The 27982-nt window shown below is 34.2% G+C and overlaps 1 protein-coding gene and 2 long non-coding RNA genes across 14 annotated transcripts in view; 1 reads left to right on the plus strand and 2 right to left on the minus strand.

The window, feature by feature from the left end:
- LOC149808188 (spermatogenesis-associated protein 1-like) overlaps positions 1–27982 on the minus strand; it is a 212314-nt gene that overhangs the window by 177766 nt on the left and 6566 nt on the right. The gene's annotated exons all lie outside the window — the stretch shown is intronic.
- LOC149808189 (uncharacterized) lies at positions 4421–7367 on the minus strand. The gene is made up of 3 exons (XR_016419682.1): positions 7274–7367; positions 6493–6588; positions 4421–4553 (listed from the first exon to the last, which is right to left on the minus strand). It is a non-coding gene; the product is annotated as an uncharacterized LOC149808189 (long non-coding RNA).
- Positions 7907–9700, plus strand: LOC149808190 (uncharacterized). Its single transcript, XR_016419681.1, has 3 exons — positions 7907–8034; positions 8658–8754; positions 9613–9700. It is a non-coding gene; the product is annotated as an uncharacterized LOC149808190 (long non-coding RNA).

A 27982-nucleotide genomic window follows, 5' to 3' on the forward strand; every position in this document is an offset into this window, starting at 1 on the left:
ACATAAATTTACATAAAATAACAGATGTCGTTATGGCTCATCAATTTCTAGGTCAATACAAATATTTTCCAGTATCAGCAACAAGCTGAAATAAACTAGACACATAATAGAGTTAAAAGGTTGAATTCCTGTAGGAACAGCCAGGTAAAGTTTCGCAAATGTAACCATTTTTCTTTTTATTTGTTTATCTTGTCTATATTTTGTATTTGCCTTTGAAAAAGACTCATTAAAGAGTCGAAAGCACTCAGGCTAGCTAGATACTAGTTTCGCACTGTTCGTTGTCAGTTTATTGCTTTTTTCCTGGGATAAATTTCAAAATGAGTCCTGGGGTGTGTAAAAGCAATGCAGGTATCTGCCTACTTATTTGAATTTTGCATTAACGCAGTTTCATATGAATTCATTTAATTTAAACAAATTTATTGTCTCTGAAAACATAAAGAAATTGTCTCCAACAAAAAAATTAGGATTCATAACCATTTCAAATGAATGGTATTAAACTTAATTGAATTATGTTTTTTTCAATGAAAATTAAAGGCAATGAAACCAAACAGTTTTTAGTTACATGACCACTCTTGGGGAAACAGTTATAAGATAGTGGTTAGCTCACGGTACATGCATTTATGTAACTGCATTGTAGGCAGCTTTTAGAATAGTGAAAGCTTTCACTGACCTTCAGAATAAACATCTTAACTATTTTTGGTCCTCTAGTTTTGGGGAAAGAAACGTAATTAAAACAGTGTACATTTTTAGGTATCTATATAAAATAGTTAAGTCTGTTACTGTAATTACTTGTACACAAAAGATGTACACCAAAAAATTAATAAAAGATGCAAGAAAAATTACAGACCTTATCATACAAAGTTAACTGAAATTATGTTAATCATATTTAAGAACTCTTCTAAAACTTTTCATATAAGTTCATTGATTCTGGCAACAATCAGGCTACCATATTAAATTTCTCCCATTACAACAATGAGGTTGTGTGCGACAAGGTGACCACACCTGCATGCATTTCCACAAATCGCAGAGTTTCACCCAAGGTGTGAATTTACAGTGGATTTGGCAATTTTGCAACTTCTAGTTATTTTCAAATCCAAAGAATTTCTTTGCACTTTATAGAACTGTTTATAATCACTTCTGGACAAAAAGATTGGTATGGATTACATGGAAAATTAAATGTTTTGTGATAATATGAACAAGCCGCATGTTCTTACAAATTTGACTTTGCTTACAGCAGTTAAGTTTGAGAGGTTTTAGAATGTAAATTTTGCATTGAACTTTATGGATTTTTTGTGCTAAGCCAGGTTGAAACCTTTGTATTTAAATGTCATCTGCATGTTGCCATTTAAAATTACTAAATGAAATATTTATAAATTCTAAATTAAACATACTGGCTATTACACTGAGCATCAAAATGTTAATTTTTGAGCATCTTCTGAATGTTACATACCTTGGTAACAATGAATAATGTCTTAGCTTGTACTGATATACTGCCTGAATGTTACATATCTTGGTAACAATGAATAATGTCTTAGCTTGTACTGATGTACGGCCTGAATGTTACATATCTTGGTAACAATGAATAATGTCTTAGCTTGTACTGATGTACGGCCTGAATGTTACATATCTTGGTAACAATGAATAATGTCTTAGCTTGTACTGATGTACGGCCTGAATGTTACATATCTTGGTAACAGTGAATAATGTCTTAGCTTGTACTGATGTACAGCCTGAATGTTACATATCTTGGTAACAATGAATAATGTCTTAGCTTGTACTGATGTACGGCCTGAATGTTACATATCTTGGTAACAATGAATAATGTCTTAGCTTGTACTGATGTATGGACTGAATGTTACATATCTTGGTAACCATGAATAATGTCTTCGTTTGTACTGATACACTTCTTGAATGTTTGTCTGTGCTGATACACTGCTTAAATTTTAGTCTGTGCCAATACACTGCTTGAATGTTAGTCTGTAATGATACACTGCTTGAATGTTAGTCTGTACTGATACACTGCTTGGATGTTAGTCTGTACTGATATACTGCTTGAATGTTACATACCTTGGTAACCATGAATGTCTTCATTTGTACTGATACACTGCTTGAACGTTACATACCTTGGTAACCATGAATAATGTCTTTGTTTGTACTGATACACTGCTTGAATGTTAGTCTGTGCTGATGCACTGCTTGGATGTTAGTCTGTACTGATACACTGCTTGAATGTTAGTCTGTGCCGATATACTGCCTGAATGTTACATACCTTGGTAACCATGAATAATGTCTTCATTTGTACTGATACACTGCTTGGATGTTAGTCTGTACTGATACACTGCTTGAATGTTAGTCTGTGCTGATATACTGCTTGAATGTTACATAAATTGGTAACCATGAATAATGTCTTCATTTGTACTGATACACTGCTTGGATGTTAGTCTGTGCTGATATACTGCTTGGATGTTAGTCTGTACCGATACACTGCTTGAATGTTAGTCTGTACTGATACACTGCTTGAATGTTAGTCTGTACTGATACACTGCTTGAATGTTACATAAATTGGTAACCATGAATAATGTCTTCATTTTTACTGATATACTGCTTGGATGTTAGTCTGTGCTGATATACTGCTTGGATGTTAGTCTGTGCTAATATACTGCCTGAATGTTACATACCTTGGTAACCATGAATAATGTCTTTGTTTGTACTGATACACTGCTTGGATGATAATCTGTACTGATACACTGCTTGGATGTTAGTCTGTACTGATACACTGCTTGGATGTTAGTCTGTACTGATACACTGCTTGGATGTTAGTCTGTACTGATATACTGCTTGAATGTTAGTATGTACTTATTATACACTGTTTGAATGTTACATACCTAAATAACCATTGATTAATGTCTTAGTTTGTACTGATAGTGGTATACTACCTGAATTTTTTCTGACAGTTAAATTAACTGTTACATTTTCAGTTATGATAAAAAAAAAATTTCTTTCAAAATTCATCCAAGTGAATTAAATTTACTACAAGAAGAACAAAGGACAAGAAAAATGCATTACGTCATGAAATTAGAGTCATTTATGGTTACAGTCAAATCACTACAGCTCAGAATTAAGCATAATGCTACAATAATTAATTATTTGCTGAACTGTAAGTGGACAGATAAGCCAACAACAAGACCATCTGTGACACACATTGTAATTTCTCTTCATGCACACATATTAATAAAAAGAAAGGCAATTTGGTGGCTGATGCCCAATAAATAATTCTCATAATGTACATTACTGTACCAATATTTACATGCTTTTTACTGCATATACATTAAAAGAAAGTACATGAAGTGATTGAGCAGGTAGTAACTGAAACATCCAGCTTAATTGGCTTGCTTACCCGGCTGTAGAATGTCCATCATATTCCATGAAAAACGCTGGAAAATGCTGGAAAATTCAAGCATGGAAAACGCTGGAGTATTTGGACTAATATTCTAGCCTCTGCCCAGGGTAGGCTGGAAAACCCTGAACAATTCTTGCATGGAAAACACTGGACAATTCTAGCATGGAAAACGCTGGAGTATTTGGACTAATATTCCAGCCTATGTCCAGGGTAGGCTGGAAAACCCTGGACAATTCTAGCATGGAAAACGCTGGAAAATTCTAGCATGGAAAACACTGGAGTATTTGGACTAATATTCCAGCCACTGTCCAGGGTAGGCTGGAAAACCCTGGACAATTCTTGCATGGAAAACTCTGGAAAATTCTAGCATGGAAAATGCTGGAGTATTTGGACTATATTCCAGGCTATGTCCAGGGTAGGCTGGAAAACCCTGGACAATTCTAGCATGGAAAATGATGGAAAACCCTGGACAATTCTAGCATGGAAAATGCTGGAGCATTTGGACTAATATTCCAGTCTTTATCCAGGGTAGGTTGGAAAACCCTGGACAACACTAAAATTTAGCTGAAAATTGTTGAAATATTTTATGAAAATGAGATTTTTAACAGTGATGCAACTTTTATTTGATGATAATTTCAAGAAGAACATGATTCAAATTACCCCAACCAACTCCTTGTATTGACTGTGATGTTTAGTAACTTTTAAACAAGGAAACAAAAATTAAAAACTATACTTGTCACTGGTAGCTTAATAGGTTGTGCACTAGTATTCAGTAGACAACATGGCTTAAGTTGTCATAAATATCGCTACACTTCTACTGGTGTGTCATAAAATCCAGATTACTGGCTCCTTAACATCATCTGAGTTTCTAAAAATATGTTCTCTTACTCTAGTTATAGTTTGAATTTATTCTGAAGCAATCTTAACAACAAAATAACAGAAATTCATGTTAATTTCTATCTCAATTTTGATTAAAAAATTTAAAATATCTTTTTTACACGTGTTGTTTCATAGTTCATTCACCACATTTCTTATTTTTCTGTTGTCACCACTGGAGTCTATCGAAGTGATGGTACTCTTGATGGTTTAACCAAATCGCAAAGCTTCTGTCTCACCATCACCTCCCCAATGTTATACTTCTCCTTCATGATTTCTGAAATACAAATCATTGTATATTAATGAATAGAATCAAGCAAGATTTCAAATTTATTTCAATCCCATATATATATATATATATAGAGAGAGAGAGAGAGAGAGAGAGAGAGAGAGAGAGAGGGAGAGGGGAGTGAGAGAATGAGAGTTATGACTGAAACATTTCATGCAATTACAGTACTTTTACAATACCTGAGGTTGGTAATTGTAATGAGGCACTTGGCTTGATGACTAACTTGATAGGCTTAAAAACCTGTGGTTTCCATCACAAATTAAACTGGCTACCTAACTGCTCCTGTGGCCTAAGTCTAAGTGGTTAGAGCACCTGCTACGGGTGTGAGAGGTCACAGGTTTGAACCCTTAACCGAGTCATACCAAAGACTTATTAAAAAATGGTACTATTAGCTGCCTTGCCTGGTGCTCAGCATTAACCCTTTACCTCATGCAAGCGTCTTTTGACGCCTCTACTCCATTCACGTGGAAGCGCCTTTTGACGCCTGCTGTAAACATCAGCCATTTTAAGCTGGTTTTCATAGCGCCACCTTCGGGGAAAACCCCCATTTAGATACTACATTCATTTCTGTGAATGACAATTACATCAGATCACGTGGTCACTGTGTATGCCCTGCTCGATATCTGCTATTTAAAGTAACTGGGTCATAATCTCCACTCTCCAAAATGGAGGTCGCGGATTTCATTCAGTACTTACGAAGTTTTTACGATTAGAATCAGAACTATGAAAGATTCAATAACTTAGGTAAAGGCTCTGATATTGATGCAGGCAGCAATTAGTTTTTTATAAATTATCAAATTCAGATGACTTAGTGATGTAGATGCAGACGACAAATTGTAAATTTCAAGTATGAGAAATGGCAGCTACGATTGGTCACGTGGCCTCACTGACATGACGGTGAATGAGTCCTCTCAAGATTTTAAAGCACGTAAAAAATTCTTCAGTGAAAAATAATTACGCAGCTATAACAATCAGACTTTTAATCTTAAATTTTTCCACACATAATAGATGTGTACCAAAAATGTAAAATGGTTACAATTGCTGTTTAACATAAAATACACTACACTGCTTAACGGTTAACAGGCAGGCCTATGCGTATGGAGTCGAATAGATAACAGGTGCTCTATTTATAGCATGCTGCACTTTGTAATTATGCTCTATAAGGTAAACGGTTAAGAGGTTAGTGTTAGGACTGGTCAACCTGGTGTCAAGATAATGTGAATGGGTGGGAGACATTATGCTACACGTCTGTGGCATGATATCCCAGTGCTAGACATCACTATAAATTGCCACACTGCAGACATCGTAGCGATGTGACTAAATATTTGTTAAAGCTACGTTACTAAACATCTGAATCACGCACACACAAACTGGCTACCATATACATGCAGTTGTGATTATACCATTTAAACTGAAAGTAGATTTACATTGTCCATTTGAATATTGCCTGTCTACACTATAATGTTTCAAGTAGTAGTTGTGTATACGTTTAAATTTCATAATAATGTTCCAGCCTTAGTTCATAAAAAAATTTTGTTACAATTTGGCATATATTTTGTCATAGGTTAACAAAGTTTAAAATGCATGGTTAATAATTTAAAATATACCATAAATTATTTGAATTCTGGACTGGTCTTGGAGAGGTGGCCTTGTGTGTGCTTATTATTGGCTCTTGCCCCAGTTAGTGTCTTGCCAATATATTCAACAGAGCTGTACAGCATTCTGAATATTTATCTAGCAGCTTTGTTAAAATCCAAAATTTGACATATTTCTACCTCATGCTGGGTGTGAAAAAAAATTTAATCCAAATTTTCACCATGATGATTCATATGCACTAAGTTTCTGATATATTTACTTATCTACATACACAACTCCAGGTTACAGCTAATGTTCTAGACATTTGAATTTGAAACAAATGTGGTATTACCTCTTGCTTGCTTAATTCAAAATTAAAAGATCGAAGAATTTCAATGAAGCTGTCGCCATCAAGTTGTTTACATAACTGTGCCTTGCCACTTTTTTTCTGAAATTAAAGGACACAAACTAAACAAGTATTTTTGGTGAGGAAAATTGATAATCATTTCCAACAGTTTACAACTGTACATTCTTATTAATTATACAATAAGTTACTATTAAATATTACTGAAATGGCTGAATATAAATTGGATAGACAGAAACAAGCCATAATCTGAATTGAAGATTAATTGGAAAAGAGATCTACCGGTATATTTCCGAGTCACAGTCTAAAATTAATTAAAACAAATATAACTTATTGCTACAAATAGCACACTGTCTGGAAAATAATAACGAAAATGTAAAAAATACAAATACCAGTCAGATCATTAATAATATCAAGGGTGAATAAAATTTAAAGTGAAATTTACAATTTGGAAATGTATATTCGCAAGGCCGGCACGTACCAAATTTTTTGAAAGACAGAGATGACTGGTCATTGTGCATTAGGATAAGTAAAAAATGTTGCCAATTATGTAAACAAAGCTTAAAACATAACACATATTTTTCAATATCCTTACAAGTTTGACGTTTAATTTATCAGTCTTCAAACAGCATAAAAAAAAGAAATTGTTCCATAGGATATATTTCGTAATAGCTTTCCGTAAATTTACGTCACGCTAAGTCTTTCGCAGCTAAGGTACTTGGCGGCCGTGCAAATAATTTTGCTACAACTGGACTGAGTAATGACTTACCTGCTATTTTCGCAATAATACACTCATGGTATCCCTTGAATCCACGACAAACCACCATCACTTTCTCTCCCGTGCGATATTCCTTCATTTCTTTTCATGGCGAGTGTACATCAGCCATACAGATTATGCCTCCCTGAATGGGACGATCATTCACCCATATAACCAGTGATATTTCTGGTTCAGTGGTCATCTTAAAACCCTGGGATATTTTATATTTTACAATTTCAATGACACTCCAATCAAAAATTGCGCCCAAATTCTAGACTGGTTATCCAAAGCGTTTTACGGTGCCAAATTTGGAACCAAACTTTACAGAAACGGTTTTTTTTTTGTTTGTTTTTTCTTTTTACAGAAAATTTGGTTCTAATGCATGAAATCGAAATATGCCGGCTTTTTCAATGTAGTAATTGGTTAAAAAAAATAAGTACATAATTTTATATCCCATCATAGTCAGCTTCATCAGCCATCATCATACGGAACAACCTCGGCTATTTCTGCGTGACAAAAACGTGACTCCGATACGTGAAGGCGAATACTTGACAGAAAAATCAGACATTTTGTTCTCTTTTGATTTATGATTTATCTAAAGAGTTAATATCTATACATCGGATACCAACGCCGTGATTTGGATATGTTGGGGAATGATTGGTTTACAGTAAAGTGGTTTTAGAAGACAAAGATTACGACCAAGAGGCAATATCGTGTCGAGGTGTGGAACACAAATGGAAAGACAACACAAATTGGACACCCAAATATTATAGGTGAGTATGAAATAAACGGAGTCTCGACTTTATCTCGTTTGCCCAAGTATAAACTGACTATATGATTAACCGCCCAACACTATATATGTATGACTGATAATTAAATTGTAAGCAAGTATTTCAATAAATGTGAAAAGATATACAAGGTCCAAAACAAGTTTCCTTTTGCACCAGTTTTAAAATTAGAGTAGGTATTTTTGTTTTTCAATATATATGTATATATAACTTTCAAAGCAACCTAATTTGTGGAATTTTATTTTAACAGCCATAACCTTGTAATTGTCAGTCTTGGAAATGTTAACTCCAGTGATACATGTAAGCCCAAACAGGGACTGATCTGGTATTATGATAAAGTTGTCAATTTCTTGAGTATTTGTAGATCTAGTCCAAAAAGGTCTTTAGGTTACTGCTAAATTTTCAGACTGCTACATATATAAGTAAAATCATAACTTAAGTAACTTAAGTCCTGGAAAAAGAAATTTTGAAAAATTTCACATTAATCTTAGCAAGATTAAAATGTACACAAGTTTTACCATGAAGATGATTTTTGAACGATATGTTAATGTTTTAATCAGTCTGACTGTACAGTCTGTAAACGTTTTAATGCTGTTTGTGTATTACAGGTACTGGTGTTCAGGACAAAATATATAAGCAGTTTGAAGTTAATTCCACAAAGTCCATTCCTAAAAGCACCATGTACTGGAGGAAGAGAAAACAATGGTAATTCCAGGAGTAATAGAGAGTTTTTTTACATTTTAAATAATGTCTGCAGCTGTCTCCCACAACAATTTTTATTTGTGTGAAGATAAGCATTATTCTTTATACATTTGTTCTTACCTAGTACATTCACAGCTTAACATGGCTCATATCTTAAACACAGTTTCATTACCATATCAATAATTTAAGGAATAAACAAATTTCACTATACAACACTAAGTGGAATTTTCAGAGTTCAACAAATTCTGAGTATATGGTGAAATCATTCAGTATTTACAGACAGAATATTCAATGTACGTGTTTGAACAGAACATTCACTCTGTATGGGTTATCCAACACACCATACACAATATATGCACAATGTACACCATATTTAACCAAATCAGCCAATTACAGAAATTCCAGGAAATATCTGATCAGTATTGATTCTTGCAGAACAAGATATAATAATTTATTGTTATGCATTGTCATACTTCAGTTTTTAATTATTTAAAATGTTAAATATAATTTTTACTTTCATTTTTCTTATAATGTCCTAAAACATTATGAAACTTGAGTTGTTTTTCTGAAAACATCACATACATTTATGAAGTGTATGTTGTATCACATGTACTTTGTATGATTGAGTATATTATTGTGTATCAATTACTTGTCATTTAAATGCATTCATTGTGTATCATGTTTGCATTACCCATGTTTAAATGATGCATGCATTAACATTGGATTTGTCAAACTAAACTACTGTAACAGTGTAATATTAACTGTACATATTCAATTCCCACAACAAAACAATAATGTTTGAATGTTAAGATTTTAATATGAATTATACATGTTCACTAAAATTTGTATTTCTCATTACAGTGTTGTTGATCTAGGTGAATCCAGTTCTGTTGGTCTTGGATATTATGAAATTGGTGACAGTACATAATACTAATCTTCAAATATAATGAGAATATCAACAGATATGGTGACAATGACATGAGTTTTTCATCTGACTCAGAAGAAAGTATAGAGTTTTAATCAAGTTCAGACGATGAACAGTATCATCAGGTGAATGAAGCAACTCAGTCTTACCCATCCTATGTCACAGATCCCCCACTTTATGTCATAGCCCCATAACAAGATATATATTGTAGTGAAATCACAAAGTCTGAACATGTTATTGTCCTTGGGGCTTTGCCAACAAGACATAATTTGTCAGATGCTAAATATGTGACTTTTTGGACTTAATTCAGTTGCATCTTCCTTCAGCAAACACAGGATTGACAATTGTCAAAGATTTGAAGGAAAAATGTGAATTCAGTAAGGAGTATCTCAAAAACAATTTTTGTTGTGAGATCTGCAAAAAATTGTACTCTGATAAAGAAGAAATGTGTGAAACTGGGGGCTGTACAGGTGTACATAACTAATAATTATGAGCAGACATCTCTTTGGAATGAAGTTGGCTCTGACAAGAAAGAAGACTTCCTTTCATCATCAAAAATAGGATCAAGTGTCTTCGAGAACCTATTATTGTTGTTGAAATTGGAAATGCCATTTATGGTACTGTTCTCCCCGATCATCATGAAAAGGACTAAAATGGCTCTCACCATTGCACAGCAGAATTTCATACTTATACACTGTAGTGTCAAGCTCAAGTGGTGAACAGATTTGGACATATTTATGATTTTATATGCACCAGATATTTTCTGGTCAGGATTTAACTAATTTTTCAGGATATCTTTTCATACATGTATAGTTTGTGTTACACCAACATTTTTGTATAGTGATGTTGATAATGAACATTTAATTACATATGTGGTACATACAATAAATGATGTACTACTTCAACACTTGTAGTTTGTTTTTTTAAAGCAGGGGTCAAGTGTGTGTGTGTGTATGGTTTAGTTTGTTTATTTGACTTGTGTCCTCTATTTCTCAGTATATATTTATCATAGGTTTGAAATAATAGTTTAGTTTCAAGTTCAAAAATCTGTGTTACAGCGCAGTTTAGTCATGATTGCTCTTTCTTTAGGTAATTCAAAATAATTCTTTGTACCAATCTTGAAAATTGACTAAGTTCTTTTCCAGGGTTTTCCATGCTGAAATTTATCCAAAAAATTCTAAGTCTAAACTGTCCATGCTTTTCCAGGGTTTTCCATGCTGAAAAAAATTCAGAGTCCAAAATGTCCATCATTTTCCAGGGTTTTCCATGCTGAAAAATTTCAAAGTCCAAAATGTCCAGCATTTTCCAGGCATGTCCAGCATTTTCCATGCACAATGTCCAGGGTTTCCATGCTAAATTCTGCAGAATATTTCATTTTTCCATCGTTTTCCAGGGTTTTCCATGTTTTTCCATCGTATTCCATCCTTTTCCAGAGTATACAATGGAAAAAGTACAGCCGGGTAGTTCAAATGGCAGTTGATTCCAATCAGTAGTTCTGGTTTATGTTCATATGTCTTTTATAATGCATTTGTTCTTGAGGGTTTTTTTTGTTGTAATTTTAATAAAAACATAAGTTTGATGTTGATCTTCAAGATTACATATACATTTCTGGTTTGGACAAACATATTACTCAATTAGAAAGGTGTTAAATTAATGTTTTACTATTTGTCACTCAAACTTTAACATCTGTTGAACAATATCTACAGGTTTTTTTTAACTTTACAAATACAGTGAAATAACATCTTTTTCTGCTTTCTTTATTGAAAAGTGTTTTATATTACTGTCATAGAATCAAACTTTTACTTTAAGCATAAAACACCATCAATATTGATTAAATAAAGCTATCTGATGTCCTCTATTATCACCAATTACTGAATAACATCGGAAAAGTGACAATCTCATTGTTTTCTTCTTTCATATGGTACTGTGCTTGTAGCCTTTGACTTAAAATCTCTTACAGTGTAAAATCTCTTACAATGTAAAATCTCTTACAATGTAAAATCTCTTACAATGTAAAATCTCTTACAGTGTAAAATCTCTTGCAATGTAAAATCTCTTACAGTGTAAAATCTCTTGCAATGTAAAATCTCTTACAATGTCTCTTACAGTGTAAAATCTCTTACAATGTAAAATCTCTTACAATGTCTCTTACAGTGTAAAATCTCTTACAGTGTAAAATCTCTTACAATGTAAAATCTCTTACAGTGTAAAATCTCTTGCAATGTAAAATCTCTTACAATGTCTCTTACAATGTAAAATCTCTTACAGTGTAAAATCTCTTACAATGTAAAATCTCTTACAATGTCTCTTACAGTGTAAAATCTCTTACAATGTCTCTTACAGTGTAAAATCTCTTACTTACAATGTAAAATCTCTTACAATGTAAAATCTCTTACAAAGTCTCTTACAATGTAAAATCTCTTACAGTGTAAAATCTCTTACAATGTAAAATCTCTTACAATGTCTCTTACAGTGTAAAATCTCTTACAATGTAAAATCTCTTACAATGTCTCTTACAGTGTAAAATCTCTTACAATGTAAAATCTCTTACAGTGTAAAATCTCTTACAATGTCTCTTACAGTGTAAAATCTCTTACAATGTAAAATCTCTTACAATGTAAAATCTCTTACAGTGTAAAGCACAAATTACTTATGGTGTTTATCATGGTCATTGAGTATTTCCTGACAAGGGTATAATGGTCTTTGAAAATATGTCTGCAAGTCTACACATATTTTCCAGTGCATCGATTCATCATGCCTTCTTCTCCAATATAATTAGGCATGATCACAGACAACTTGGTAATTTCCACTACCTGGTTTAGTATTGAAAAATTATTTTTGGCTCCACACCTTGGGGCTTCGAATGATGGGTAAAAAGTTCACATCCAAAATCATGGAACATGGGAGGCTGTTGGGTGACCTTTGACTTTTTCTCCTCAAGACCACCCATTTTGTCTTTCAAAAGAGAAGCTGTCATATATGATATATAGGCCTAAATATACTGCAGGTGGAAAGAATATAGAATCAAAATAGTTCTACCTCTCCTAAATTAGATCTTTCAATATTGGAAAAATATTCAATCTTAAAATAAATCTGATATATTTTCTCTCTGATATAAAAATATTTAAAACTATTACGTATTCCCTTATTTCAAAATATTAACTTCCTAGAATTCATAATTTACTAACATGAAAGTTGATTACCATATTTTTAAGAAAGAATCAAATGTGTAATATTTTAAAATGTCATAATGCCCAATTTCTGAAGGATTCTGTACAGTTGATATCATTTCAGCATCTTCCCCATATTCAGGTACTTTAATATAATTTAACTCTTTATAGTGTTTTAACGTTGTTATTACACTTAAAATTATAAATTTGGAGGAATTGTGTAATAATAATTAATGAATGCATGACACCAATATGACTAATGTTCTCTTATCAAGTGATTATAATTAGGAGATATTAAACACTGTATTAGTATCATGCAATATACTAAATCAAATATGCAACAACCTGATTAACCAATCACTGTGAGTGCAAGTAAAAGTCTTGCAATTGTGACCAGATATGACCTTTCATGCTAGTTGAATAAATCAACAAAAGTTTCTCTTTCAAACACTGCAACTTACTGACCAAAAAAATGCGAACATTCACATTATTAGGTTGTGTTGTTGATGGTGTATTTTAGTTTTATGCTAACTCATGAAAAACAAGAAATCTCAGCACAGACCACCCTGGTGATAAAGGAGTGAAGTAGATTTTACCCATGACTTGCAACCAAAGGCTGCTGTTGTTGTTGTTGTAGGGTTTAATGCCATTGTTTAGCACAAGATAGGCTATACATGGCGGCCAGTATTAATGGTGGAGGAAGAACCCAGGAAAAACCTGGAAAGAACCACTGACCCACGAGAAGCTACTGGCACGCTTTCTCACATACCCACATTGGCTGAGCCTGAGACTCAAACCCACATAGAGACACAGGTGAGATGGCAGTGATACGTAATGGCGAGCGCTTTAGACCACTCTGCCATTCAGGGCCCCACCAAAGGCTGTAGATGGGCCTTTGTGAAATCTGATCAATATCCTTGTTAGGAATATACAACTTGCCAAGCGCCAAGAGAGAGTGTTACTGGACTATAAGCAAACTGATATCAATTTACCATTTACACATCAAAAAGTATCAATAAATGTTTTGGCTGATAGCAACAAAATATAGCCATTGGCTGCACTTGCTGCTAGTTCACAGGAGATGGGATGAAGTGACCAGAAGAGGGTATTCAACTTTCCATCTGGGTTCCAAAGTAAATGTGGATAAATGCATAAGGCTTTGGCCAACCAGTCTTAGAATTGGTTGGACTGGATGCAGAACACATGACTACTTTTCACCCTAGTATGGAGTGAATGCAGATGGAGTGAATGCAGAACACGATTGTTTTCAGTCTAATATTGAGTGTATGCAAAACAAGTAAATATTTTTCAGCCTAATATTGAGTGTATGCGAAACACATAAATACTTTTCAGCCTAATATGGAGTGTATGCAAAACACATAAATACTTTTCAGCCTAGAATTGAGTGTTTGCGAAACACATAAATACTTTTCAGCCTAGAATTGAGTGTTTGCGAAATACGTAAATACTTTTCAGCCTAGAATGGAGTGTATGTAAAACATGATAATACTTTTCAGCCTAGAATGGAGTGTATGCAAAACACGATAATACTTTTCAACCTAGAATGGAGTGTATGCAAAACACATAAATACTTTTCAGCCTAATATGGAGTGTATGCAAAACACATAAATACTTTTCAGCCTAGAATTGAGTGTTTGCGAAACATAAATACTTTTCAGCCTAGAATTGAGTGTTTGCGAAACACATAAATACTTTTCAGCCTAGAATTGAGTGTTTGCGAAATACGTAAATACTTTTCAGCCTAGAATGGAGTGTATGTAAAACATGATAATACTTTTCAGCCTAGAATGGAGTGTATGCAAAACACGATAATACTTTTCAACCTAGAATGGAGTGTATGCAAAACACATAAATACTTTTCATCCTAGAATGGACTGTATGCAAAACACAATAATACTTTTCAGCATAATATGGAGTATATGCAAAACACGTAAATACTTTTCAGCCTAGAATGGAGTGTATGTGAAACACATAAATACTTTTCAGCCTAGAATGGAGTGTATGCAAAACACGATAATACTTTTCAGCTTAGAATGGAGTGTATGCAAAACACAATAATACTTTTCAACCTAGAATGGAGTGTATGCAAAACACGATAATACTTTTCAGCCTGGAGTGTATGCAAAATACGTAAATACTTTTCAGCCTAGAATGGAGTGTATGCGAAACACATAAATACTTTGCAGCCTAGAATGGAGTGTATGCAAAACACATAATTACTTTTCAGCCTAATACAGAGTGTATGCAAAACATGTAAATACTTTTCAGCCTAATATTGATTCTACAAGAAAGTAACTTAAACAGTCTACATTACTTTGAGAGAGAAAAACTAAACTATAATAAACATATCAATGCTCAAAAGAATATTCCATAGGCAATACATACATCTGAAACTTAAATCTTCCTTCCATAATTCATTGATGGATTATATTTATTTCACATGTGAATCCATCCAAGTTAACATCAAATTCTGGAAACATTAAGGATACTCAGAAAATGTATTTGTTTCCCAGATTACATATGGAAAGATTTCAGGATCTGGAACATTTTGTTCATGCAAGTTTACTTGCACTATTTAGTACCCATTCAAGCGTCTACATGAGTCGATCGGAGCAAGTACATAAAAGTTTACGCCACTTATCACTCATCTGATGATGATCGAGCATGTCATTGAAAATCCTGCAATACATCAAACAGTAACCACATTTATACTGAATCAGAAAAAAACTGCTGTGGAGCTAAGGACTAATTCTTGCTGTTTTATAATTTCAGAATTACTTTTGACTGAATAATACCCTTCTTCCTAACAATGAAAATTTCCCCATTATGCAGTGAGAATACATAACTTGAATGCCCATTTGAATTTAATATCAAATATTTACGGCACAAATGAGGTACAAATGCTCCTATTTGTATGAACAATTTCAATTAGTCTTGCACTATACCTTCTTTGATGGGAACATTTGACTCTATGAAAGTACACCATAATGGAACAGCATTTAGAATATTACATCTAGAAGAAAATATTTATCTATGACAGTTTTCAACCTGGGACAAACATTACCTACTGTAATTTGTGAGTAAGGTGAAAAATGGTGGGATTAATTTTTGACCTGTCATTTTGAATTGAACCTCTAACAGCCATAATGTAAGTAATGACTACGTTGAACAAAACCAAGATAAAAACTAAAAGTGCATATGATATCAGTGACATTCTTTTCCATATCCCAACTGAATGGAAATACTAGTATCAGTTCATCAGCCTTTATATTTCTCAAAATACTGGATGGAGAAATTTGTGACCTCATATTTTGAAATTTAACCTTTAACAACCATTATATTTCTTAAAATAATTACCAGCCCATGCTTATACAAGTGGTTTGAACCTGTGATATATTAATGTGACAGTGGTACACATGCTTGCAGAGCACAGGTGAAAATCTAGGCTTTCATGAGCTCAGTACCTTTGCAGAGCACAAGTGAAAATGACGTCTACGTTTTGGTTCTGTTGGTTTAATGCCATTATTCAGCACATGATAAGCTATACATGAAGGACAATATATCTGGTGGATAAAGAACCTGGGAAGCCCCAGTTAGAACCACCAATTCATAGGAAACTACTGGCAAGCTTTCTCACATACCCATGTTGGTCAAGTTGAGACTCAAATACACACAGATAGAGTTAAGAATGATCTGTAAGGGCAAATGTTTAAGATCGCTCAGCCACCAGAGGTCTGCCTTTCACTTTAATGACACTGATTTAATAAAAAATCATGAGACAGTCTATGATCAGGATGCTCCCTGATGTAGGCTCTAAATTTTAACCAAATATGTCTATTTTTGGGGAAGTGAATAAAAAGTCTCTGAAGGCTTTTCCAGAACATGTGGGAGAAAATAATCCAGCAGTACCATAGTAGCATTGGTGTAGTGGTAAATCAAGAAGTGAGAGAATGCAACAAAGAAGTGAAGGAGCACATGTTACTCTGATGCAGGGGAGAAGGGTGGCGACAATGGCAAGCATAAAAATGTAAGGGAACATACACAAAAAAGTAAGGTAAATCTGCTCCCATGTATTCCTACAGCACTACACCCTGCATAGCAGTCTTCATTGATACAGAAATACTCTAGACATACTGCAGTAGTCATTACTAATACAGCAAATATTTCAATATACATGTAATGGTACTAGTCTATACTGATATGAAAGTACTCTTGAAGTACTCTAGGAGTATTAATTAATACAGAATGCTACCCATTGACCTTTTGGAATTCTTCAGAGCTTAGTTCATCCCAAACAAAAAATAGTTCTCTACATGCATGGAGTATACATCCGCACTGTATTATTTTCACTGCATAATGGGGTCATAAACTGATGGATCCTTTGACAGAAAATATACCCCACTAATGCAGGTCAATAAAACTCATTATATCTGTCATATTTAATGCATACTGGGATCATAAACTGTTGGACCCTTAGACAGAAAATATACCCCACTAATGCAGGTCAATAAAACTCATTATATCTGTCATATTTAATGCATACTGGGATCATAAACTGTTGGACCCTTAGACAGAAAATATACCCCACTAATGCAGGTCAATAAAACTCATTATATCTATCATATTTAATGCATACTGGGATCATAAACTGTTGGACCCTTAGACAGAAAATATACCCCACTGATGCAGGTCAAACAATCTCAAAGTCCAAGGTCTAAAATAAAATATGAATTCAATAGATTTGTTTCAAGTTATAGAATTTCATATAAATGCTGACAATGCCGACCAAGTTTTTAAATCTTTTGAAGATTAGATAAGAACTGTTACCTGAGTGTACCCATGGGTCAATGCTATCGCCATTACATTAAGAATCCCAACATGCAACACTAATTTCACAAATAAAGTTTTTTTTCTCACTCTGTATCAATAAATTTGGTCAAAAAGTCCAAAGACAATGCAAAACTATATGTTCCAGATGCATTTCTGAGAATCTGATGGTCATTTGGCAAAAGGTTTTTTTTAAAAAACCCATACAATATCAGTTAAATATTACCAAGCAACCTGCTGAATGGTGACTTCATCATTTCATAATATCTATTTATACTTTTACCAGAAATGGTAAATGATTAAAGGCTTTACACTTGGTATAATGTACATCAACAACTTATCTTTTTCACATTAATTTATGAACTGTATATTACTTCTCACCAAACAGTACAATAACTGCTTTATAATATCTTAAAATGTGACACACATCAATATCAGCTACATTACATTAATGGAATTTTAGTCAATAACCAGTGCAATTATGTTAATACAATATGACCAGTAACACATGATAACATTTACTCTAGACACAGCTAGCATCCTATCTGATCAATCAAAGTTCCTGGCTTTTACACCACACCAACTGTCTTGCAATTTCAATACTGCCAGCAAGTCACAGTTCTAGCAGTACGATAGAGACTCTAAATGGCCATTATGAATGAAGTAAAGCTGGGATGAATGAATTCATTCAGAAATACTAGACAAAAAGACCCCCAAAACAAAATTTCTTGCTTTCATCACAAACTAAAGCATTCAATAAATGCTGTCAAGTAATGATTATTTATAGCTATCAGTCACATAAAAAGCCAATACATTAGAATGAGAATAATTGATCAAATGACTAAGATATCACAAATGCATGCACACACAAATTGATAGTTAAGGACTGCTGTTGGACATCACATTAAAGACATTGTGCAATCTGATCAGATCATTAATAAAGAACAAAATTACAAAATAATTCTTCTTCTTCTTCTTCTTATTTTTATTTTTATTATTATTATTATTATTATTATTATTGTTATTATTATTATTATTATTATTATTATGTAGAGTAACCCAAGTTTAGAATAGCCTAAGAGTTATACAATGCTCACATTCTTCTAATCAAAGTTACACTTTGTGGGGATGAACAATAGTCCCAGTATGTCCTCCTACATGTAAAAGGTGACTAATGGATGAAGGAGCTACAGCCTGGGTTGGCTACCATGATATTTATTTCTAGGCATGGCACTTTACTCCAACTGCCTTTGCACTAAATAACTTAACTGTGTTGTTGTGCCGATAAAACACCCAACTAATCGAACCAAAGTTACAAAACTTCAGCCACTTCAAGCTTGAGCAGGAGTCTCATACTCAAAATGTATTGAGAATACTTGGTTTGATGCCTTCAAGCTTGAGCAGGAGTCTCATACTCAAAATGTATTGAGAATACTTGGTTTGATGCCTTCAAGCTTGAGCAGGAGTCTCATACTCAAAATGTATTGAGAATACATGGTTTGATGCCTTCAAGCTTGAGCAGGGTCTCATGCTCAAAATGTACTGAGAATACTTGGTTTGATGCCTTCAAGCTTGAGCAGGAGTCTCATGCTCAAAATGTATTGAGAATACTTGGTTTGATGCCTTCAAGCTTGAGCAGGAGTCTCATACTCAAAATGCATTGAGAATACTTGGTTTGATGCCTTCAAGCTTGAGCAGGAGTCTCATGCTCAAAATGTATTGAGAATACTTGGTTTGATGCCTTCAAGCATGAGCAGGAGTATCATACTCAAAATGTATTGAGAATACTTGGTTTGAAGTCTTCAAGCTTGAGCTGGAGTCTCATGCTCAAAATGTATTGAGAATACTTGGTTTGATGCCTTATGGACCATTATCTGGGTACGTTTTAAGAATACAGGGACAGATCTGCTGGTGCATTATGGTTTATTATATGTGTATGTTTTGAAAATACAAGGCCAGATACATTATGGTCTATTATCTGAGTATGTATTGAGAATACTGGGCCAGATACATTATGGTATATTATCTGGGTATCTATAAATAAGAACACTGGGCCAGATACACTGTGGTCTATTATTTGTGTATGTATTGAGAATACTGAGCAAGATACATTACGGTCTATAATCTGTGTATCTATTAAGAACACTGGGCCAGATACACTATGGTCAATAATCTGTGTATCTATTAAGAACACTGGGCCAGATACACTATAGTCTATAATCTGTGTATCTATTAAGAACACTGGGCCAGATACATTACGGTCTATAATCTGTGTATCTATTAAGAATACTGAGCAAGATACATTACGGTCTATAATCTGTGTATCTATTAAGAACACTGGGCCAGATACACTATAGTCTATAATCTGTGTATCTATTAAGAACACTGGGCCAGATACACTATAGTCAATAATCTGTGTATCTATTAAGAACACTGGGCCAGATACACTATAGTCTATAATCTGTGTATCTATTAAGAACACTGGGCCAGATACACTATGGTCAATAATCTGTGTATCTATTAAGAACACTGGGCCAGATACACTATGGTCAATAATCTGTGTATCTATTAAGAACACTGGGCCAGATACATTATGGTCTATTAGGTATGGATTGAGAATAATGGGCCAGATACATTATGGACTATTATCTAGGTATGTATTGAGAATGCTGGGCCAGATACAGCATGGGCTGTTATCTAGTTATATATTGAGAATTCTTGCCCAGGTAAACTATGATCTCCTATCTAGGTATTTATTGAGAATTCTGGGCCAGATACACTATGGTCTATTATCTAGGTATGTATTGAGAATAATGGGCCACATACATTATGGTCTATTATCTAGTGTGAAGTGGCAAATTTCTGGTGATCTAACAAGAATACATTAGTTGAGACCAGAGAACGATTAATTAGATTTATTGAGACAGGCGCGTATCATATCGCCATACTACCATGTACGGTAATGTCCTTTAGAGGGAGAATTTTGTTCCTAATTAAGCATTTCTTTATACAGCAGCTAGGCGGACTATTAGGGACATGGAAAACTTCATTTTCATGGTAAAGCTGTCACAGTTGAGAAATCGCAGAAACTCTGTTACTCAAACTACCAGGTCAAGCTGACCCTGACTTTGGCGCCTCTGGAAACAGGCGGCAGAGATATTTGATTCTGATTGGTTACGTTAAATAAGGGGCGTGTTTCCCACACAAAATTTTCTAGGTTTTAAAATTGTCACATCGGAAATTCTAATCAGTCTAAGCTTTTCTAGGTGAGAAACCAGCGTAGGCTCCGGAGGATTTGCAAGAAATTCCTCGTAAAAGAACTGTTGTCCAAAGGGGACTGTTGTCGAAAGGAACCGATGAAATAATTTGCCGATTAGAGGGAGGAACGTTGAAAGCAAAGGTAGTGTGACAATTCCATGTAATTTGTTGATGCCATATATAATGCTTTGCTGAAGTTATTTACTTGTAGTTGCATGAATCTTTTTTATACATTTGTGTAATAATCTGCTTTATGAAGTATAAATGTGTTGAGTTCATGCATAGGAAGTCGTACATTAATCTTCTTTAGATAAGTTGGACGAATTGTTTGAATTTGTTGTCTTGTTTACATAAGAATTATTTTCTAAGAATTTAATACATTACATTAGTTAATTTGATTACGAGAATCCATGTGAATTCGCCGAATTTAGAAGATTTAAAGTACGATTAATAATAAATGTGTATTGACTGAAATGATCTAGCAATTGATTGATGTGATGTATCCTATTTATTCGCTGTGTAAACTGAGGCTGGCTCAGAACCCCAGGCCTCGTGTATGTGTTACTGTGTAAGGTCAAGGCATAACAAATTAGCCATTTGACTAACTAGGGTCATTATAGAACATGTGGAGTCGATTGATAGCCTTAGTGTCTGTTTAGCACTGATAGTAAAATCTGATAATGAGGGAGAATAATGAAGAATTAACTGTTTCATAAATAATGTGAAATTTAGGTTGTCTCTATTTATACTTATTTAAATGAGGGAAAATAGCTCCTGAGACATATTATCCTGAGTCGTATTATCCTGTGACGTATAATCCTGTGACGTATGATGTGATGTTATTCTGAGACGTATACTGAGAAGTATAGAGAGAAGTGCAGTGAGACGTATGATCCTGTGATGCAATCCTGCGACATATTAATTTCTGAAACGTATTCTGAGAGTATCCTGAGACGGATGGTGGAAAGTATCATCCTGAGATCCAAGCGTCTGAACAGCTACAGTGGCAGCAGAACAACTGAGGACAAACAGGTTATGCAATCATACAAGATGTTGACTTTGATTGTTCACTCGATCCTATGATGAACTAAATCTATCAGTAAACAGATCAGCTATTTTATTTAAATCTATTTGCATTTTCTTTGTATTTCAGTGAAAGTTTAAATTTCTAAAAGCAGAGTATATTCCTGATGTAATGAATTTTCACAGTGTTTTTATGTAATTGATTAAATTGTTTGTTTACATGTACGGGGGCTCGTGTTGGTTTGTTCTATATACCTCTTCAGATCTCTATTTCACATATAAGTTTCACCACTTATATTTATATTTACTCGAACCGGGCAATAACATCGAGGGCAGTCAACCCCTAGATAACGAAAACCAAATTTGGCGGGACACCCACCAGGGACAATTCTCCCCCCATTACATCTAGGTATGTATTGAGAATACTGAGCAAGATACATTACGGTCTATAATCAGGGTATCTATAAATAAGAACACTGGGCCAAATACACTATGGTCTATAATCTGTGTATCTATTAAGCACACTGGGTCAGATACACTATGGTCTAATATCTATGTATGTACTGAGAATACTGGGCCAGATACATTATGGACTATAATATGTGTATGTATTGAAAAGCCAGGGCCAGATACACTATGGTCTATTATCTGTGTATGTATTGGGAACACTGGGCCAGGTACATTATGGTCTATTATCTAGGTATGGATTGAGAATAATGGGGCAGATATATTATGGACTATTATCTAGGTATGTATTGAGAATGCTGGGCCAGATACATTATGGTATATTATCTAGTTATGTATTTGAAATTCTGGGCCTGATAAACTATGGTCAATTATCTAGGTATGTATTGAGAATTCTGGGCCAGATACATTATGGTATATTATCTAGGTATGTATTGATAATAATTGGCCAGATACATTATGGTCTATTATCTAGGTATGTATTGAGAATTTTGGGCCATATACACTATGGTCTATTATCTAGGTATGTATTGTGATTAATGGGCCAGATACATTATGGTCTATTATCTAGGTATGTATTGAGAATTCTGGGCCATCTACACTATATTATCTAGGTATGTATTGAGATTAATGGGCTACATACACTATGATCAATTATCTAGGTATATATTGGAAACACTGGGACATATACATTATGGTATATTATCTAGGTATGTATTATGAATTCTGGGGCAGATACACTATGGTCCATTATCAAAGTATGTATTGAGAATTTTGGGCTAGATACATTATGGTCTATTATCTAGGTATCTGATCTCTTGTCATATATAAACCCAGATCTCTTGTCACATCAACTCAGATCTCTACTCACAAAAAAACCCAGATCTCTTGTCACATCAACTCAGATCTCAAATCACATACAAAACCAAATCTCTTGTCACATCAACTCAGATCTCTGATCATATATAAACCCACATCTCTTGTCACATATAAACCCTGATCTCTGGTCATATCAACTCAGATCTCTAATCACATATAAACTGAGATCACTTGTCACACCAACTCTGATCTCTAATCACACATAAACCCAGATATCTTGTCCCATATAAACCCAGATCTCTTGTCACATCAACTCAGACCACTAATTGCATATAAACACTGATATCTTGTCACATCAACTCAGATCTCTAATCACATATAAGCCCAGATCTCTTGTCCCATATAAACCCAGCTCTCTTGTTCCAATATAAACCCTGATCTCTTGTCACATATAAACTCAGATCTCTAATCGCATATAAACCCTGATCTCTTGTCACATCAACTCAGATCTCTAATCACATATAAACACTGATCTCTTGTCCCATATAAACCCAGATCTCTTGTCCCATAAAAACTCAGATCTCATGTCCCATCAACTCAAATCTAATAAATGATTGTAAACTAAGATCTTTGGTCACATGATACTGCCCACAGTGGGCAATCAATATCTGACCACAGAGACTAGTATAGTTGTTTACAATTTACCTATGTGTGTGATCTGCTGTGCTGTCTGAAGTGGATCATAATTTACACACTGAATTATCAGTCATTTTGAATGAGCCAACTAAACTTTATAGTCACTTGCTATTTGAACAGCAGGATGATCACAAACCAAAACAATTTAAATCAGATATCTTAGTAGAACCCTATCTCAGAGCTGGGTCACTCGGAATCTACCAAGAAAAGCATTGTGGCTACAACACTTTCACTGGGTCTCATTACAAATGAAGTTAAAACTATAGGTAAATGGATATAGGGATGGGTTGTGTGCATATCAAAGAGTAACAATACAACTCTTAAATCCCAGTAAGATGTCAGTCCTGACAGTCATGATGTGGAGGCTAAGGGGCTTATTACAAATACAAATCCCAGTAAGATGTCAATCCTGACAGTCATGAAGTGGAGGCTAAGGGGCTTATTACAAATACAAATCCCAGTAAGATGTCAATCCTGACAGTCATGAAGTGGAGGCTAACGGGCTTATTACAAATACAAATCCCAGTAAGATGTCAATCCTGACAGTCATGAAGTGGAGGCTAAGGGGCTTATTACAAATACAAATCCCAGTAAGATGTCAATCCTGACAGTCATGAAGTGGAGGCTAAGGGGCTTATTACAAATACAAATCCCAGTAAGATGTCAATCCTGACAGTCATGAAGTGGAGGCTAAGGGGCTTATTACAAATACAAATCCCAGTAAGATGTCAATCCTGACAGTCATGAAGTGGAGGCTAAGGGGCTTATTACAAATACAAATCCCAGTAAGATGTCAATCCTGACAGTCATGAAGTGGAGGCTAAGGGGCTTATTACAAATACAAATCCCAGTAAGATGTCAATCCTGACAGTCATGAAGTGGAGGCTAAGGGGCTTATTACAAATACAATTAAGAGCATTGGTCAATTGATAGGGCTGTAAGAAAATAACATATATTGCATTTTGATTGGAATTCCACAATTTTACCTCCTTGTTTTGACACCACTGAATGCATGACATCATGGCTGTCAGTCATTTTTCAAGTGATTCAATTTCCAAATTTAAGAAAATATTTTTCATATGTTAAGCATGTTTTCTATATATTATGTCCTTGTAACACTGTACTTGTTAGAAAGGGGTGATACTTTGTTGAGAGTCCACCTTTTTTACAACTGGAAGTGCAACATTAATAATCAATTATGTGTACTGCTGTAAGTTACAGAAATGCCACCTTGGGAGCCCTAAATCTTGGGCAGGAACTAACTTATGTACTAACTTTTAAGTCAAATCCAATTGAAAACTTCACAGGCCCACATATGCCACCACATTAATTGCTGGGAAACCTTGGTCAGTGCAATTGTTAGGAGTAGAACAAACAACACAGACCCTGCCGTGGCAGTGGATTATGCAATGGCAGATCAGGGTCTTTATTGTTTCAGCTGGACTCAACTTGTACATGATTAAAAATTATAACCCCTTGGATGGGATTTCCTTATTACACACCATTACTATTAAAGAGTCCATTAGTCTGTGTGATGTCTTCCAAGAGCTTGTTGAATCATTCCATCAATGATGCTATATGAGACTACAGTAAATTATTACCTACACATATGATGCTATATGTGACTATGGTAAGTTATTACCTACACATATGATGCAATATGTGACTATGGTAAGTTATTACCTACACTTATGATACTATATGAGACTATGGTAAGTTAATACCTACACAAATGATGCTACATGAGACTATGGTAAATTTTTACCTATATAAATGATGCTATATGAGACATTGGTAAATTATTACCTACACATATGATGCTATATGAGACTATGGTAAGTTAATACCTACACAAATAATGCTATATGAGACTATGGTAAATTTTTACCTATACAAATGATGCTATATGAGACATTGGTAAATTATTACCTACACATATGATGCTATATGAGACTATGGTAAATTATTACCTACACATATGATGCTATATGAGACTATGGTAAATTATTATCTACACATATGATGCTATATGAGACTATGGTAAATTATTATCTACACATATGATGCTATATGAGACTATGGTAAATTATTACGTACACAGATGATGTTATATGAGACTATGGTAAATTATTATCTACACATATGATGCTATATGAGACTATGGTAAATTATTATCTACACATATGATTAAGACACATTACACTTCTTCTTAGTTTAGATTTCACTCCAAATATCTAAGCAAGGAACCCCTGCCTTGTACATTTAGCAGGGAGCATAAAACAAGCAGGCAAAGGGTCTGTGGAGTCATCGGAATGCCATGTGCAGACCCCTGAGGGCAAAATCCCTTGAAACTCCTGTGTTTTAAGCATTGCCAGGGCATAAAATCTAACTGAAGTGAAAATTTACTCCAAGAACTGATCCAATTGTTTCATGTTAGTGTGTGTGTGTGTGTGGGGGGTGCTGGTTCTACCCCTATGCATGATAATAATCTATAATTCTTGTTCCCAATGAATCTAAATAATTTATTATGCAAGATCTCACATACAACTTAGAAACTGCTTATTGTTTATGTCCTTGCTCATGTACAAGATAAATGTGGTATGTAATTGCAGATAGAATAATTTCTTATGCATGTCAAAACTCATGTTTAGGGAGCCATACATCAGCTGCAAATTTATTCTTTTTAAATTATTGTGGTACTCTTTAAATTTGAGAATGACAAGGTTTCTTTTATCTACATGACAGGATTTTGCATATAATTTTAATTTATTCCAATCTGATGTCAAAAACTAAGAATTTCCATAAAACAGGCTGTCCCCATCTTTTCAAAGTCACCAATCCAACTTCCTCCAGTAGTAAAACTCCAGAATTGTTGGAAATCTCTATCTGATGAAGATATTTAATATTTTTTTTTCTCCACTGAATTCATTGTAATAAGGTTTGGATACTTTTTGTTTTTGTTGGTTTTAATGGTACTTTTAACACATTACTGGCTTTATTATGCATAGGAAATTGGAACTAAGGGCTGTTTGCAAAGACACACTGAGGAAGCCAACCTCAGGCTGCCCTGGGTTGGTATAAAAAAACCTACTGAGTCAGACACTACACCAACTGAGTTACCATGGCCACCATATTCTGACATCACTTTTTCAGTATGAATACCACTGCTCATGTTTGTAATCTATCATATGATGAAAACTGTTGATATATGAAAAAGGTTTAGAGACTTTTAATGAATATTCATATCGCTATATAACACCTTTAATGAATATTCATATCCCTATTTAATGAATATTCATATCACTATGTAGCACTTTTAATGAATATTCATATCCCTACTTGATGAATATTCATATCCCTATGTAGTACTTTAATGAATATTCATATCCCTATGTATATTCTCGCATTATTTGCAAGCAGACATTATAATACATTGCTTGTTGTCATTAATCCTTGGGAACCTTACAATACATAAGAACAAGACACTTCACCCAGGTAAATAATCTAATATCCACATTTACTCAAAGTCCATTTAAGAGTTAAACAGCTGAGTGACTCAGTACTAAGGTCGATGTTAAGATCTTATCATGACTATGTTGAACACAGTTTTGGCAATGACTTTATACCAGGCTTAAATGGGGGTAATTCAAGAGTATCCTATAATAGCAAGCAATCTCGTCATGCAATTATTTCAATTAGAACAAAGTACAGAATTACGTCCTCAGAAAGATAAATTTCAGTTCAATTAAGAAAATTATTATGTCTTCAAAAGTTACTAAATGGAGGGTTATGGGGGATAAAAATTAATAATTGCTTCATGTTTCAAGTTAAGAACTGAGGTATTTAATATACACGTTACATTCTAAACCTGGCAAGCACCACAAATTATATTTCCTCTCTCTCTCTCTCACACACACACACACACACACAAGCACATACATTTTCTAATTTGATTTGTAAATGTAACAGGTATGAGATCTAACTGCATTTGATACCTGTTAATCTTAAATTGTGTGTGTGGAATTCA

The sequence above is a fragment of the Sinohyriopsis cumingii genome, chromosome 1 (genome assembly GCF_028554795.1).
Source record: "Sinohyriopsis cumingii isolate HCF-2022 chromosome 1, ASM2855479v2, whole genome shotgun sequence".
Lineage (NCBI taxonomy): Eukaryota > Metazoa > Mollusca > Bivalvia > Unionida > Unionidae > Sinohyriopsis > Sinohyriopsis cumingii.